Source organism: Notothenia rossii, assembly GCF_949606895.1.
Source record: "Notothenia rossii genome assembly, chromosome: 2".
In the NCBI taxonomy this organism is placed as follows: Eukaryota; Metazoa; Chordata; class Actinopteri; order Perciformes; family Nototheniidae; genus Notothenia; species Notothenia rossii.
The window spans coordinates 42,149,548-42,165,653 of NC_136904.1; positions in this window are offsets into that span (position 1 = coordinate 42,149,548).

Consider the following 16,106-nt stretch of genomic DNA (forward strand, 5'->3'; position numbering starts at 1 on the left):
TTCAGATCTCCTAATACAACACATCCACGAACGCTCTGGACACAGTGGGAGAAACTACATACTTTCAGAGCTCCGTAAAAAGTACTGGGTTTTAAAGGGAAACTCAGCGGCAAGGAAAATAGTCTCAAAGTTTGTTGTGTGTCGGCGTGTGAGAGGCAAGACAGGTGAGCAGAAAATGGCCGATTTGCCACAAGAAAGAATCCTACCTGACCTCCCTCCTTTCACAAATGTCGGATTGGACTATTTTGGACCGCTTAAAGTGAAGCGAGGAAGGAGTATGGTTAAACGGTATGGAGCCCTGTTTACCTGCATGAGTAGCAGAGCTGTACATCTGGAGGTGGTTTACTCGTTAGACACAGACTCATGTATTCATGCTCTGAGAAGATTTGTTTGCAGGATAGGTCAGGTTAAGCATATCAGATCGGACAACGGTACAAACCTGGTGGGTGCCCAAACTGATCTCAAAAAGGCCAGGAGTTCACTAAACGAAGTGAAAATCCAAGGCGCTTTGCACCCTGAAGGAATCCAGTGGAGTCTCAATCCACCGGCGGCTACACATTATGGTGGAGTCTGGGAAAGACTCATAAGATCTGTCCGTCAGGTGCTGACCTCCACTCTCCATCAGTAAACCCTCAACGATGAAGGCCTACAAACCATCTTAGAGTCCATCCTCAATAACCGTCCTCCGATCCACACGACCTGGAACCACTGACTCCCAATCACATCCTCCTGCTAAAAACGCAACCTATCCTACCTCCGGGAATGTTTCAGAGATCTGACCTCTATGCCAGGCGCCGCTGGAAGCAGGTCAAGTACATGGCGGATCTGTTCTGGCATAGATGGACACAAAAATACCTTTTGTTGCCCCAAGAGAGACAGAAATGGAACACAGTGAGGAAAAACTTTAGCGTTGGAGATGTCGTCCTGGTAGTTGACCCAACTGCTCCACGGGGGTCGTGGCCATTAGGCAGAGTACTGGTGCAAGAGGTCTGACCCGTACAGTCAAGCTCCAGACGAAAACCTTCATTATCGATAGGCCCATAGCTAAGCTGTGCCGCCTCCTGGAGACCGAAGAATAATAGGTCTTCCTTAAACATCAATAAGGGATGTAATGTATATACTTATTTTTCTAAATTAATTATTTGTTGGTCGTTTTACAGCTCCCTTTTGGCTAATTTGAGTAAGTTATTCTGAGAGAACAATTAGGGGCCGGTGTGTAGGAGCCGTATTTAAGTTTATTTTGTTTTGATTTATTTGGAACCTTTATTAATAAATTGTTCTGTTTCAGTGAGAGGTGCGCTTTGCTCAGTTGAAGGGGGCAGGGCTAAAGCTTTAAGTTGGAGGTGCGGTGTGTGACGGGAGAGCAGCAGGCAGCAGCAATACCGTCATTGACACGCAGACGCATCCTTATGTTTAGTAAAAGACAGATTATTAGGATCTGCTGTTTAAGTTTATGTTACATATTGTTTTCCTATTTTGTTTTATGTTTGCTGGAAATAAAGGTTGAAAAGCAATTGAAAAGTCCAGTGGATTTTGTACTGCGAGTCTGACACTGCTTCCCAGGCCAAGGCTCTACATGTGGCCAAGAACAATAACTTTTGAGGTATCGAGTTACAAGACACACTTTTTGGGGATTTTGGGACTACAGCGGTACTGTTAATTAATTAAGGAGACTCACTGTGCAGGTTCGGAAAAATCCAGAGGTGTCCTCTTGCAGATACACAGGAAGGCCATGCATAGATAACGGTGGAACGCCTGGTGTTGATGTCATGTAATTCCTATAACGGTAAAAGTATAAGCGTACAAACTGTTGACTGTGAAGTTTACTGAACAAACCTGTCAATCCAACAATCCAATCAGAACATATATCCACAGATAACCTGTTCACATCTTTAATGCAATCAGACAAATAGCAAAAACAAAGTTAGATGTTCAACCTTTGAATTGTAAACTAATCTCTTTACCTGTTCATCGTAGATTTTTAAAATGTCAGCCAAAGCATCAGCTGTCTTCCCAGATGTGGACGCCTTCTGTCTAAATATGGACATCAGTCGAGGAAGATGGCAGTCAAAAGCAGCGTATAACGTGTTTGGCAGGTTCTGGTTTGTAATCCTTTGGAACTCTGCATATACATTTTAAAAAACAGATCAGAAGGACAATACAGCAATGTCAATTAGTCAGTTCAAAAATAAATCAATCGAGGTTAAAGTGGTATCCTCCTTACAAATGTAATAGATCCTCCAAGTTTGACCAGTCAGCTCCTTCCCTGTCGGAAGAACGAGAACTTCACCTGGACTGTTCTTTTCCAAAATAGACGGAATTTGTTTAATGGTGCACAACAACACACATTTTTTTGGGATTCATATCCATACTTCTTCCGCCCTCTTGCTTCCAAACTAGTCTAACTACTTTGTTTGAACAAACAGGTGTTTTTGTGCATCCTGGAAAAAAGAAAATGTTCAGCTCAAAGTGGTGGTGTTTGCTGGTCCAGATTCATTTCATAAATGTTCCAGGTGAAGCGCTTGTTCACCACAGGGAAGGAGCTGGAACTTTGAAGATCTATTACACTCCTATATACAGCAAATAGCTATAAGAGTCACAGAATGTGCCATATGTTATCAATAAAGAAGAAAACAGGAAAAAAAGAGCTAATCCATATTACCTCAGACTCCATTTTGAGAGCAGGCCAGAGGTCCATGAGCTCGTTCACTGGCGGGCACGTCCTCACTATGGTCTGTCGCTGCAGTGCAAATGTGGTTTGCATCATCTTTTTAATGAGAGGTAGGTTCATCTCAGTCTTCTTGACTTCCTCAACAATTGTCTGCCTCAAGTGCTCAAGACTTGAGGGATCCTCTCCTTGGGGAAGGATGGGTAGAAAGTTGACTTGGGCTCGCTTGGGTCTTTTAATCTTGGAGTGTGGAGGTTCACTGTCAGGATTGCTTCTACTTCCAGCATTTACAATGACCTCCTGACATCCAGCCTGTCTTATCTCGTTCCTGTAATTGCCCATCTTAACCTGAAAGCTGTTCTTCCATCCATTCCACCCAGTCCGCGATCCTGCTTCTTTCAAACAGGGATATGTGGCCACAAGAGCCTCAGCTACCATTGCTATGTCGTTATCACTTGGGTAAGCCTTGAAGCCATATATTGTAGATGAAAGCTTTTCTAATATGTCGTGCTTTAGGTGTCTTGTCACCTTAAAGTCTTTGTTGTCCTTCTCAAATTCAGTATTCCCTGTTCTTAGTTTCAGCTCAACATTGAATGGAAATGTGGGAAATAGAAAAGGACCTGGAGGCCATCTGCTTTGTCGTTCTTGAGATGACACACTTGAAAGTGTTTCAGTTGATGCAAGAAAGCTGGAATCCTGTGCAAGTGAGATATGCAAACAGCTTTTTGGGCCAACTCCTCAATGTCAATGAGGGAAGCAGTGACGTGCGGTGAGGTTCATGGTTGGTGAGGAACTGACTCTTTCAGAGTCAGATTTACAAATATTATATTTTGACCTTAATCAAAAAATTCTGTTATTTTCAAAAGCTTTTTTAGTCTGATGCTTCGATTCATTTTAAACAGACCGTTCAACAAAAGGAAACCCAAAATCTAAATATTGGATTGTTCTTTTTTAGTAAGATCTCATTTTCATTACAATTGTGGTCTTACCTTGACTTGAAGATTAAGTCTATGCTCTCCTTCTGGACAACAATCTCTATTAGTTTTTTGTAAAAGTCCTCCTTATCTTCCTGTAGTTTCAAAAGTCTAGTTTTTTGTTTGTGTCTACCGTCTCCGTCTCTGCGTAGAATAACAGTAGCAACAAGAACCTGTGGGCTCACGTGCGCCCCCTTCAGTGCGGCAGAGGTTATGGCTGCCTCTCCTGCTGCTTTTTTCATTGCCGTTATATGATGAGACCAGCGAGCCTAAATATCATATATACGTTAAATAAGTTATTTACAGACTATGGATGGCGAGGATACATTTAATAAAGGGATTTATAAACATTACATTGGTGACCTACAGTGAGATTGTAACAGGCATGCGCTTAGGGCCCGCTTTCCAGCCAGTTTCTGTGGGGTGACACATTCTGAGGTGAGGCAGAGCTCATCTGTGCCTCACCTAACCCCACAGTAACTGGCTTGAGCGCTCACAAAATAAGTGCCCGCGCTAAATTAGCGCCCGTGCTCCAGCAAGTTACTGTGGGCTTACGAGAGGCAGAGCTCGTCCCTGCCTCACTTCTCATCGCTACCCGTAGTTGTAGCGGAGCTCGGCAAATTGGCTGATTTTGACTTTAAAAAGAGATTTGAATCATACATAAATCACACTTACATCATAGATCAGTGGAGACATTTTATTATTATTACTATTTAGTTTTTCTTTAGTTGTTTTTCCGTTACATTGTAGTATGAGAGGTGAGGCTCTGCCTCCCCTGCCTCCCCTGACTGCACGTCGCTGGAGGGAAGTGAGTTTTCCATCAAAGTCTGAATCTTCGTATAGCAAACTGAACTCATGGTCTATTTCCAACTGTGCTTTTATAATAGTAATCAGTGCATCAACAGAGGCTGGTCGTGCATTGAGTTTTAATTTTCTAACCCGGTCTGTCTCAACAACACGAAGGATCATGGGTTGTGGGGATTCAGCTGCATTGTGCTAACGAAAAAGAGACATTCATGGTGTTAAAAGGTTATTATTAAAATATACAGATTATGAACTGCGCGATTACAGAGTAATAAATAAAGATACTTCTCACCATTGGCTGTCCTCAGTTCTGTTTCACTTGCAAGAACCGCTTGGGAGTCAAAAGCAGCGAACCGCCTATCTTGTATGCTGAGAGTGGGACTGTCATTGAGACCAGACTGCAAGTGGATGGACAGACTTGTCCGTGTGGCTAACAGCTCATAAGACCAGATATGTTCTACATACCAGGAGTCATAATCACAACAAAGAAAAGAAACACCGATTCACAATGCAGCCAGATTGTCCACAGAAACACAAAAGATGGTCTCTTTGACATTCTGACCGACTCTTTCAATGAAGACACCATCCTGCTCAAGAATACGAACATCATGCAGCAATGGAGCAAGCACAGCTGCATATCCATACTTACGGAGGTCTGTCATCACTTTTACCAGTATTGCTAGTTGTATAGCGTGTAATGCTGATCTGTATTTTGGTGAGACGAAGGCAAGGACCCAGTATACAGCACAAAGTTTGTGAATTTTACGTGATGTGCCAAGCGGGTTAGCAGTTTCAAGGTCATCGATATATAGCTGAAGTGGTAGGATGAGATCCCCTGTTGACAGTAACTAATTTTCAAGGAAATGAGAGCCATCAGAGGATGACACATATTGACCAGGCTCAGTATTTGGTTCAGTAATCTTGTTAATAATGTCTGTTTCTAAACAACTCCTGAATCATTTGAAGTAACATACATGACGGTATGTCCAGGTTGCTCCAACTGATACTCTACTGGCATTACACATGGATAGTTATGCTCAATAAAGGTTTTTCTGCGCTTGTATGAAGACAACTCTGCACCTTTAGAGGTAGCAGTACATAGAATGTTTGAGACAACACTAACAACCTCATCCAGTGTAGGTTCTGCAATATTGTGACCATTTCTCTGCAACATGTCACTAACTGCCTCCTTTATCAATGGCTGAGATAAGGAGAAGATCTGACTCAAGTGGTCCACTATTTATTGTGTGGCTGTGTTTGAGACATGGAGGATAGCCTGCATCTTTAGGAATAAGGATGATACATTCATTTTGAGTTGATTTTTTAGATCGAAAGTGTCACATTGATCATCATCCTCCACTTCTGTACTCTGTCCTGGACATTCTTCATTCAAATCACCAGTAACCTCAGAAATACTGGCTTGGAGATCCTCACTGACAATGGCACTTTGAATGTCTGATGTAAGACTTGCCTGATGTGCTCTACTTTTATGGGAATTGAATGAAGAGTACACATTTGTGCTATAGTTACAATCCCTATATAGGCATGCCACTGTTTCATGATTTTTTAAATGCCTTCTGAGACGACAGAAAACAGATTGCTGAAATATCCATAAAGGGCATTTAAATAACGCAGTCTCCCGACTCTGCTCTGCACTACTGCTAAGTTGTGCAGTATGTGTTCTTGACAAATGAGTTCTCAGAGCATTAAGTGACTGAAATGTACACATACAATCATTATAGAGGCGTGGAAGGGGGTTAACTCTGGAAAAGTGGCTGTGCTGCAGTCTTTAGTGTTTACATAATTGTGGTCTGGAAGAGACAAAAGTTGAACAAAACGTACACTGCCAAATCATATTGGACCCAGCAAGCTGAAAGGCAAGAAGAACAATTGTCAGAAAGTTTAAGCCTCCATCAATAACATTCAATTCAGAATTACTTACTTACAACTGAGTACAAGTTCAATACCAGTATCCAACCAATATCAGGTTACAAAAACATCACCATCTATGACAATTTTTCATATATCGCTTTAACAACCTACTTTTAGATGAAACTTTCCCAAATACTTTCGGGGGGGGGGAGATTTCACCACCACAGCAAATACTGTTCTAAAATGTAAAACTTTAAAATGTCTTTAAATATTTAAGTTACTTTTCAAAATCCACAGAAGAGAGAGGGAGAGAGAGGAAGAGAGAGAGAGGGAGAGAGAGAGAAGAAGAGAGAGAGGGAGAGAGAGAGAGAAGAAGAAAGAGAGGGAGAAGGAGAGAGAGTACATTTGTCTTCAAAATATAATTGATCATGTGCAACAACCCACTCTCTTCAGTCTGCGTACAAATGACACGACTTTACACATTGGAAATGCGTGCATATGATACGCTAACCATTCCCGCCGAGTTTTGCGTGCATATGATACTCCCACGTTACGTTTGTTTTGAACGTATCTTAAATACGTTTATTTTCTACATATCTTTGCCACAGGGCCGGCCCTGACCAATTTGCTGCCCTAGGCAAGATTTTAGCTGGCGCCCCTGATAACGGATATTATACACATTAATTATACTCTTATGTATGTAGATAGTATAAGAAATGTGCAGAATATGACAGTTTAATGGTGGAGGTACATACATATTGATAGATGTCTTGTAATGCACTGTGTTGAGGAACCTGTGACCCAAGTGTTTCATTCATTGCATAAATACATCATAGTAGTGTATATGATATGTCAATAAACCTTTACAAATATTGAAAGGGATGTGCAAAATAGCCATTATATACAGTCTTTAATTAACTATTAGTAGAGAATAACGAGTAATGAATATACTTTATAGGGATCTGCAGATAAATGTTTAGTCTTCTTAAGCACCAACAAATATCTCTCCTGATTGTTGGCACTTGACAATCACCTTCTCGGAATTTTACTCAGGTGTAAATAAAGTCTGATTTAAGGGTTGTTCATATTTCGCATCATTAATCCGAATCTGCAAAGTAACTAAAATAAATGTAGTGGAGTAAAAATATCAGGTTAACCTCTGAATTGTAGTGGAGTAGAATTACAAAGTAACAATGAGCTGTTATGTGGGTATATATTAATGCTGCCCATTATGGACACAAGCTATTTTCAACCATTTATTAATTATTATTACATTTGATAACACCAATGTGTTTAATACTGACAACTTCTAATTGTGGGAAAAACGAAAACGTTCCCAGTAGAGACGTCCCATAGAACATATTCAACCTGGTGTCACCAGAATATGTGACTCCACCACGACTCCTTAACACCGCAGTACGTGCTGGAGTCACGGACTGCTACATTTACGTGTCTGCACCACGCAAACAACCCCAATGTAAAGTGAATGAGGGTCCTTTGTCGTGGTGCACACACGCATATCTACAACATCCAGCAGTGAGCTTTTATTCAATAAAACGTTTTTCAAATCTACTTTATAGCTTGTAGTAACTCACGGGAGGCTTCTTTTATTTTATTTGTATTCATAATCATTTTTATTTTTCGTCAGAATGTAAAAATTACATTAGTTACGAATTTTTGTTGTGTTCAACTGTGATTTTTATTAAATTAGTTAGTTTTTAAGGAAGGCCAGAGCTTCAGCTGTGTCAAATAGATTGTTCCCTTTAGTTAACGTTTTTTAAAAGATAATTATATTCCTATTTGATGTCCCCTTTAATGTAGGCTAATATTAGTCATTTAAAATATATATAATGTTGATAATGATGGTGAAAACCACTCCCCCCACATCGGAATGACGATGGCTACTGACTGTATTTAAAATGCTTTTTGTTCAATAGTAATAATAATAATTTGTATTATAACAACAATATACCACAATGCAATTTGGTAAAGTGTGACGTCAGCCCTTTCAAAGTGAATGGGCAGAAGTGTTGAAGCTTCAACGCGTGCCGCCGTGGGTCCTTTGGCGTGCAACTGTGGCAGTTAAAGGCAATGTGAGCATCCATTCCCATTAGATAACGGAGGATTTTACGTAAGTATTCTCCTTACTGTCGATTTATTTTACAGTGATATATGCACTACTCATCAATTCAAAAACACCAGATTATCCTTGTTAATCACACAACATTGATTGGTTTAAATTGTGAACAATGCTTTTGTATTTTTCCCCTTCGATTCGGAGAAACACATTTTTTTTCAGAGTTTAGGATTGCCGAAGACACTACACTACGAATCCTCAGCTATCATTCCACTTTGCTCGACAAACCCCATGATTAGTCCTCAAGCTCTGTGATTGGTTGACCTCCAACTGCATTCCATATGAAAAAAAACGTTTCGTAAAAGATGAAGTCATACTTTATTCAGCAGGGCTTGCTTTACTCTTTGAAAGTCATCACATGAATGCATTGTAATAAATGGTTCGGCTGCATTACATATTACACATCTGTCGTAGTTCTTTATTTATCTACAGAGATCTGGCCTCAGAATAGACCGGAAACTATTCTTTAACCGTTCTGTTTTAATTTCACAATAAAGTTTGTAGTAATATTTAGTTTTGATATTATTGTGTTATTATTGTGGGTCATGTTAAGACCATCTTTTCTGTGTTGCTGTGGGTTTTTTCCATCGCTTTTGTGTTAAATATCAAAACAATAACAAAATATATCCGTCGTAAACTAAACCAGAAACAGCAGTATATTTTATTTTGTTAACACTGTAAACATTATGGAAAACAATACAGTGGGCGGACTATTATATTGTGACATCAGTGATAATTTACCTCTTTTTATTGTCTATCACTGCAGTTCTAAGAAACCGAAAGTCGCCAGCCTTTTCAAATACAAAAGATTGAGAACTGAAGATAACAGAATTGCATTTAAGAATGACTTACTAAATCCGAATTGGAGGGTAGTATATTAGAGAGACGATATTGACAAGGCCTATGATGAATTTCTAAACATTTTTAAATCACTTTATGACAAAAACTGTCCTGTGAAACAATGCAGAGAGAGACACAAACAAACTCACAGTGCATGGATCACTAATGGCCTAAAAAAAATGCCTGCAAACAGAAAAATACACTATATAGACAATTCATAAAATATAGAACTTCAGAAGCAGAAAATAAATATAAAAGATACAAGAATAAATTAACCCATATTCTGAGGATATGTAAAGAAGAATACTATAATAAAAAATTCGAGAATAATAAGAATATTATGAAAGGTTTATGGAAAGTATTAAATAGTGTCATTAGAAATGGAGCAAAAAGTTCAGGTTTGAGTTTTTTGTGGACAAAAATAATGTTATTAATAATACGGAAGATGTGGTTAATGGTTTTAGTGAATTCTTTGTAAATGTGGGGCCAGATCTGGCAGAAAATGTTTTAACCGTATAGACAACTAAAGGGGAAGATACGGACCTCTGGAATGAAAACAATAGCTCTTTGTTCCTCACACCAGTCGAAGAAAAATAAATCATACTGTACGAAAATGTAAAAGAAAATCCTCGACCGATTGAAATAATATTGATATGATTATTGTCAAAAACATTATTGAAGAAATTGCAGAACCATTGACTCATCTTTTTAACTTGTCTTTTCAATCTGGTAAATTCCCAAATAAAATGAAAATAGCAAAAGTTATACCATTATATAAAACTGGGGATAAACACCATTACACAAGTTACAGACCTTTTTCATTGCTCTCAGTTTTCCAAGATCCTTGAAAAACTTTTTACAAAAAGACTTGACAGTTTCAACACATCAGCTTTTGGACGACAGTCAATATGGATTCAGGAAAGATAGATCAACAGCTATGGCACTAATGGAATTAAATGAAATAGCAAACTGCATGGACAATAAAAAACAAGCAGTGGGAATATTTATAGACTTACAAAAAGCATTTGACACCATAGATCACAATATTTCACTGACAAAACTGGAACGGTATGGCATCAGAGGGGTTGGATTAGACTGGGTGAGAGATTATTTAAGCAACAGAAAACAATTTTTTGAAATTGGTGAACATAAATCAGAATACATGAACATAACTTGTGGAGTACCTCAGGGGTCTGTGTTGGGTCCAAAGCTGTTCATAATATATCAACGACATTTGCAGAGTACCAAATATATTGAAATTTATTTTATTTGCAGATGACACTAGTATTTTTTGTTCCGGTGACAATTTGAAAAAGCTAATGGAAGTGATAACAGCAGAAATGATTAAAGTAAAACATTGGTTTGACACAAACAAATTATCATTAAATATAAGCAAAACAAAGATTATGTTATTTGGAAAACATAAAACAAATCCACAGGTGCAATTAATACTAGATAACATAAAGATAGAAAGAGCATATGAAATTAAGTTCCTTGGTGTGGTTTGAGACCACAAAATCAGCTGGAAACCTCATATCACTCATGTAAAAGCAAAACTGGCTAAGACTATCGCAATATTGGGAAAAGCCAGACACATTCTGGACTACAACTCATTGTATACTCTATATAACACACTAATATTGCCATATCTGATTTACTGTGTGGAGATTTGGGGAAACACGTACAGCCGTTATGCACATTACAAAAAAAGGGCTATAAGAGTTATCAATAATATTGGATATCTTGAACACACTAATGTATTATTTTTGAAGTCACACATATTGAAGTTCACTGATCTGGTTACATTTAAAACAGCACAAATCATGTACAGAGCAAGACATAATCAAAAACAAATAATTAAAAACACTGTTCATAGACAGAGAGGGTGGGTATAATTTGAGAGGAAATCTACATTTTAAACAACTCAAGGTCAGAACAACTCTGAGAAGTATGAGTATAACAATCTGTGGGTTGATTTTATGGAATTGTTTGGAGCAGGAGTTCAAACAAAGCACAAGCATAATTCAGTTTAAAAGGATGTACAGAATCCCTTTTTGGGAAAACTATGAGAATGAAGAAAGGTGATTGAAGATGAGTATAATGATTATAATTATTGTATATGTATGTATACATTTAAATGTAGGAATAACTTGCATAATGATTTAAAGCACAATCATTGATCAAGTAAGGGAATTAATATGCTTCCTCCTGCTCCCTTTCGGACACATATGATTTATTATTATTAATATGAAGACTTTTTTTTTGAATATATAAATATTATCATGAATGTCGATAAATACTGTATTTAAAAAATACGGTGTTCTGTTTTTCACATTTGTTATTTTAATTTGTTATTTTTTTAATCCGTTCGAAATAAAGATTGAAATGAAAATGAAACTTGACAGCTTTTTAACCCAAACCACCCACTGGTTAAAGCACATTATTACACGTTTAGAGTAATTGCAATGCAGGTAGATTGTGTTGCTTTTTAATGACTGTTTTAAAATGCCTTTTTCTTAATGGGTTGTATTTGATGAAAACATTTAAATATTAAGAGTACATACAAAATAGTTGGAAAGTAGTTGGTCAATGATATCAATATAGAATCAAAAATATCAAGCAGTGATCTCTACAATAAAACAGTTTAGTGCCTGATATTAAAAAAGATATTAATAGGAGGATGTGCAAAACAGACAAACTAATAAGGCTTTATTTAAACATTAAAGAATACTTTAGGTTAAGGTCTTCTTTTAAATAAGAAAAAAGCTTTGAGGGTATCTATCTACAGATAAATATTAAGCCTGACAAAGTACTTAACTTCTAATATATTGCATGATTTGTTTTGGGACTTGACAATCAACTTTCCTGCAATGTTAACTATGTTGAAGCACTTATTTTAACTGATATTATACATATTTATTATACTCTTATAAGATGTATGTAGATAGAATAAGAAATGTGCAGAATATGACAGTTTAATGGTGGAGGTACACACATATTGATAGATGTCTTGTTGAGGAACCTATGACCCAAGTTTGTCATCATTGCATAACTACACCGTAGTTGTGTATATGATATGTCAATAAACCTTAGAAAATCTTGAAAGGGATCTGCAAAATAGCCATTATATACAGTCTTTAATGAACGATTAGGGAATAACGAGTAATGAATATACTTTATAGGGATCTGCAAATTAATGTTTTGTCTTCTCAAGCACCCACTACCAAATATTTCACCTGATTGGTGGCACTTGACAATCATCTTCACTGAATTTTAGGTGAAACTAAAGTCTGATTTAAGTGTTGTTTATATTTTACATCATTAATCAGAATCTGCAAAGTAACTGAAATAAATGTAGTGGAGTAAAAATACCAGGTTAACCTTAAAGAAGGCCCTCAGGATTATAAAAGGCCCCCATCACCCCAGCCGCAAACTGTTCTGTCTGCGGCCGTCTGGCAGGCGGTACCATAGGGGTAGGACACGTTCGATTCTTGTTTTGGATAGTGTGCGTTCGATGGGTTTCATTCCTTTTCAAAGTGCTGTTTGACACTCGGCGTAAACTTTGCACACTGCCACTCCAACATCCAATCATAGAGCTTGAGGACTAATCACGGGGTTTGTCAAGGAAAGCACACGGTGTAGTCCTAAACGATAGCTGAGGATTCTGGGTAGTGTAGTGTCTTTTGCCATCCTAAACTCCGAAAAAATATTTATTTCTCCGAGTCGAAGGGGGAAAATCCAAAAGCATTGCACATAATTTAAACCAATCAATGTTGTGTAATTAAGACACGGCAGGCAAAAACATCGTTTTACATGCACTGGTCAATTTTGAGATTTTGTGCTATTTTGATTCCATAACATGTTTTCTTTCAGGCTTTTGAAAGGAAAACGTTGAAAATACACATTTAGGTGTTTATTTTACTATAGTTTGTCTATTTGCTTCTGTAGATTTCTCCTAAATTCACCAAAAGTTAGCATTCTAACGTAACATAAAGTACCGCAACCGCTGTTTGCACCATCAGAGGTATCGTTGTAAAGCTCCGTTTCTCCTGCACAATCTCATCGGATCCAAATATGGTCATTTCCTTTGTATCAGCAACCAATCGTCAAAGTACAAAGGGGTTTTGACCAAAAAACAAAATCTTATTGGCTGGTGTCAATTTCTGACAACGTGATTCATTCAGATGGGTCACGTGGTGTGCTACGACACTTCCTTGTTTAGCTTTTCGCAGAAAATGTAAATCTCAAAATGGCAAAACAACCACGGAATAAACGTACAAAGAGAAGACAACAACAATTGTAACTTGCACGAGGCAAGGTCCAACACAAAACAAATGTCCCCGAACCTGAAATACCTTCAATGAGTGTGTCAATGCGCAAGCTGTCACCCAAAGAGCAGGAGGGTTTAGATAGCGCCACACAGCAGTGGCTGATAATTCATGCAGCGCGGCTGAATGAACTGCTCAGTGGGTTGATTTGTCCAAATTGCGCAGGGACAGGGCTCAAAGTCAATATTGATCCGCAAAACCATGGTTTCTGTAGCAGCTTAATTTTAGAGTGCAGTCTGTGTGATGGCGGGTACCGCAAAAGTGTGTACACATCTACGCGTCTTCAAGACGAAACCAGGAAGGATGTTGCTTTTGATGTGAATGTGCGAATGGTGCTCGAGTTAGGTTTGGGCTATGCAACTCTGAAGAAAATCAGCAAAGTGTTGGGGATTCCTGGACTTCGTCTCAAAACTATCCGAGACATTACAAGAGAGTGACAGGTATAGAAACAGGATTGAGACCAAGAAAACTTGAACTATTGAATACAGAGTATAACTTATCAGGACATTCAAGTTGAATAATTGTTTTCTCTAATTAGTGGCAGAAATAGAGAGAGGCCTGGAGTCACTTCACAGGACAAGGGAGCAGGTCAGGCAGGCTTATGCAGATGTGGACCCAGATGTTGCAGAGTTGCTGAGGGAGGATGCAGATGCAGTGATAAACATCAGCGTGTCATTTGATGGCACATGGCAAAAGCGAGGCTTCACATCCCATTATGGGATCGGTGTGCATTGACATCCTTACTGGATTGGTGAGACTATGAAATCCTATTGCCATGCTTTTGCTCTAAAGGGAAGTGCCAAGCAAGCGCAAAAGATTACAGAGGAGGAGTATGACAGTTGGCGACAGACACACATTGATTGTGCAAGAAACTTTGCAGGTTCAAGTAAGGCAATGGAGCAGGAGTCAGCCAAGAGGATGTGGGCCAGGTCTATGAATCGCCACCAGGTGCGGTACACTGAGATGTTGTCAGATGGGGATAGCGCAGTATTTAGGGAGGTGGTTGCACTGAATCCATACCCTAGGCATGAAGTGGTGAAATTAGAGTGCATCAATTATGCCCATAAGCAAATGGGTACAGCACTCAGAAAACTGAGTTCACAGGGAAAGTTAGGAGGGAAGGGTGTAGGGAAGCTGACTGCAAAGAAATGTAAAACTTTTCAAAATTATTACAGGGGGGCAATTCTGAACAACCAGGGTTCAATTGATCAGATGAAGGCTGAAATATGGGCAGGTCTCCTCCACGGCATGTCTACAGATGACAGCCCCTTACACACCAGGTGCAATCCCTCCTGGTGTTGGTATAGGAAAGCAGAGGATAATGGGGAAACACCTGGTAGCCACAAACTACATGCTGCAAACTTTTTAAAGTGAGAGGTGAGGCAGAAGCTTATCCCTGTGTACCACCGCATGTCAAGTGACAGCCTGCTACAGACAATGCAGCATGGAGGTACTCAAAATGCCAACGAGTGCCTCAACTCAGTGATATGGGCGCGTTATCCAAAAACGGTCTTTGTGGGGAAAAGCAGGGTTGAGGCAGCTGCAAGTATGGCCATCTCTACCTTTATTGAAGGTGCCTCTGCCATGCTGGCTGTTACGGAGAAGTTGTGGCTCCAGAGCACAGCTGTTACTGTCAGCGCAATGAGAGAAAATGATTTGCTTAGAATTTCAAAAGCTGAGGCTGTTACATATGCCAGTTTAAAATATAGGCACAAGAGTCTAAGCACAGCAAAAAAAGTAAAAAGACATCAGCAGGAGATGAAGGAGGGGCCTACTTATGGAGCAGGCATGGACTAGGCTGTGTTATGTAGGGCGGATGGACACACAATTCTATTCTGGTGGCAGTGTGTGTGTTACTGTGGTCGCAGTGTGTTTGTGTTACTGTGGTTTTGTTCATCAGGTCATATACTGTGTTACTCAGTTTTATTGGGTTTTATATGTTCTATGTTGTTGGTAAGTATTAGATTAGATATTGTGTCTGTAAATAGTGTCTTCCAATAATTTCTTTTTGGAATTTTTTCTCCTACTCTGAGTCCAAAATGTCCACGTCAGTAGCACTTACATACACCAAACCTTCCAGTTATATTCCTATCAATATTATGAAGGCTTTTACTGAAGGGCTTGTTCATATATCATTCATAGCCTGAATTATATAACATTTATACCTAAAACAATGGCGAAAATCTATATTTTAGGGCTGTTGACAGTATTTTCTGATTTATGGAGTGATAAAAAGAGATATCCAAAATCCCTTCTGTAAAAGCCTGTGTTTCTAATATGACTACAAAATGAAACAAGAATTTTGAACCTGGCTTTATCCAATGTTCAGAATTGGGTTCCTGACATGTGTTAAACAATTCGCATATTTAATGAGATAATGGCTCATTTGCATATTTAAACATGCTATTTCAGAAAATGTGTAATATAAAAATGAATTGCCTTATTGTAAGTAATTAACAGGATACATTTCTAGCTGATATCTT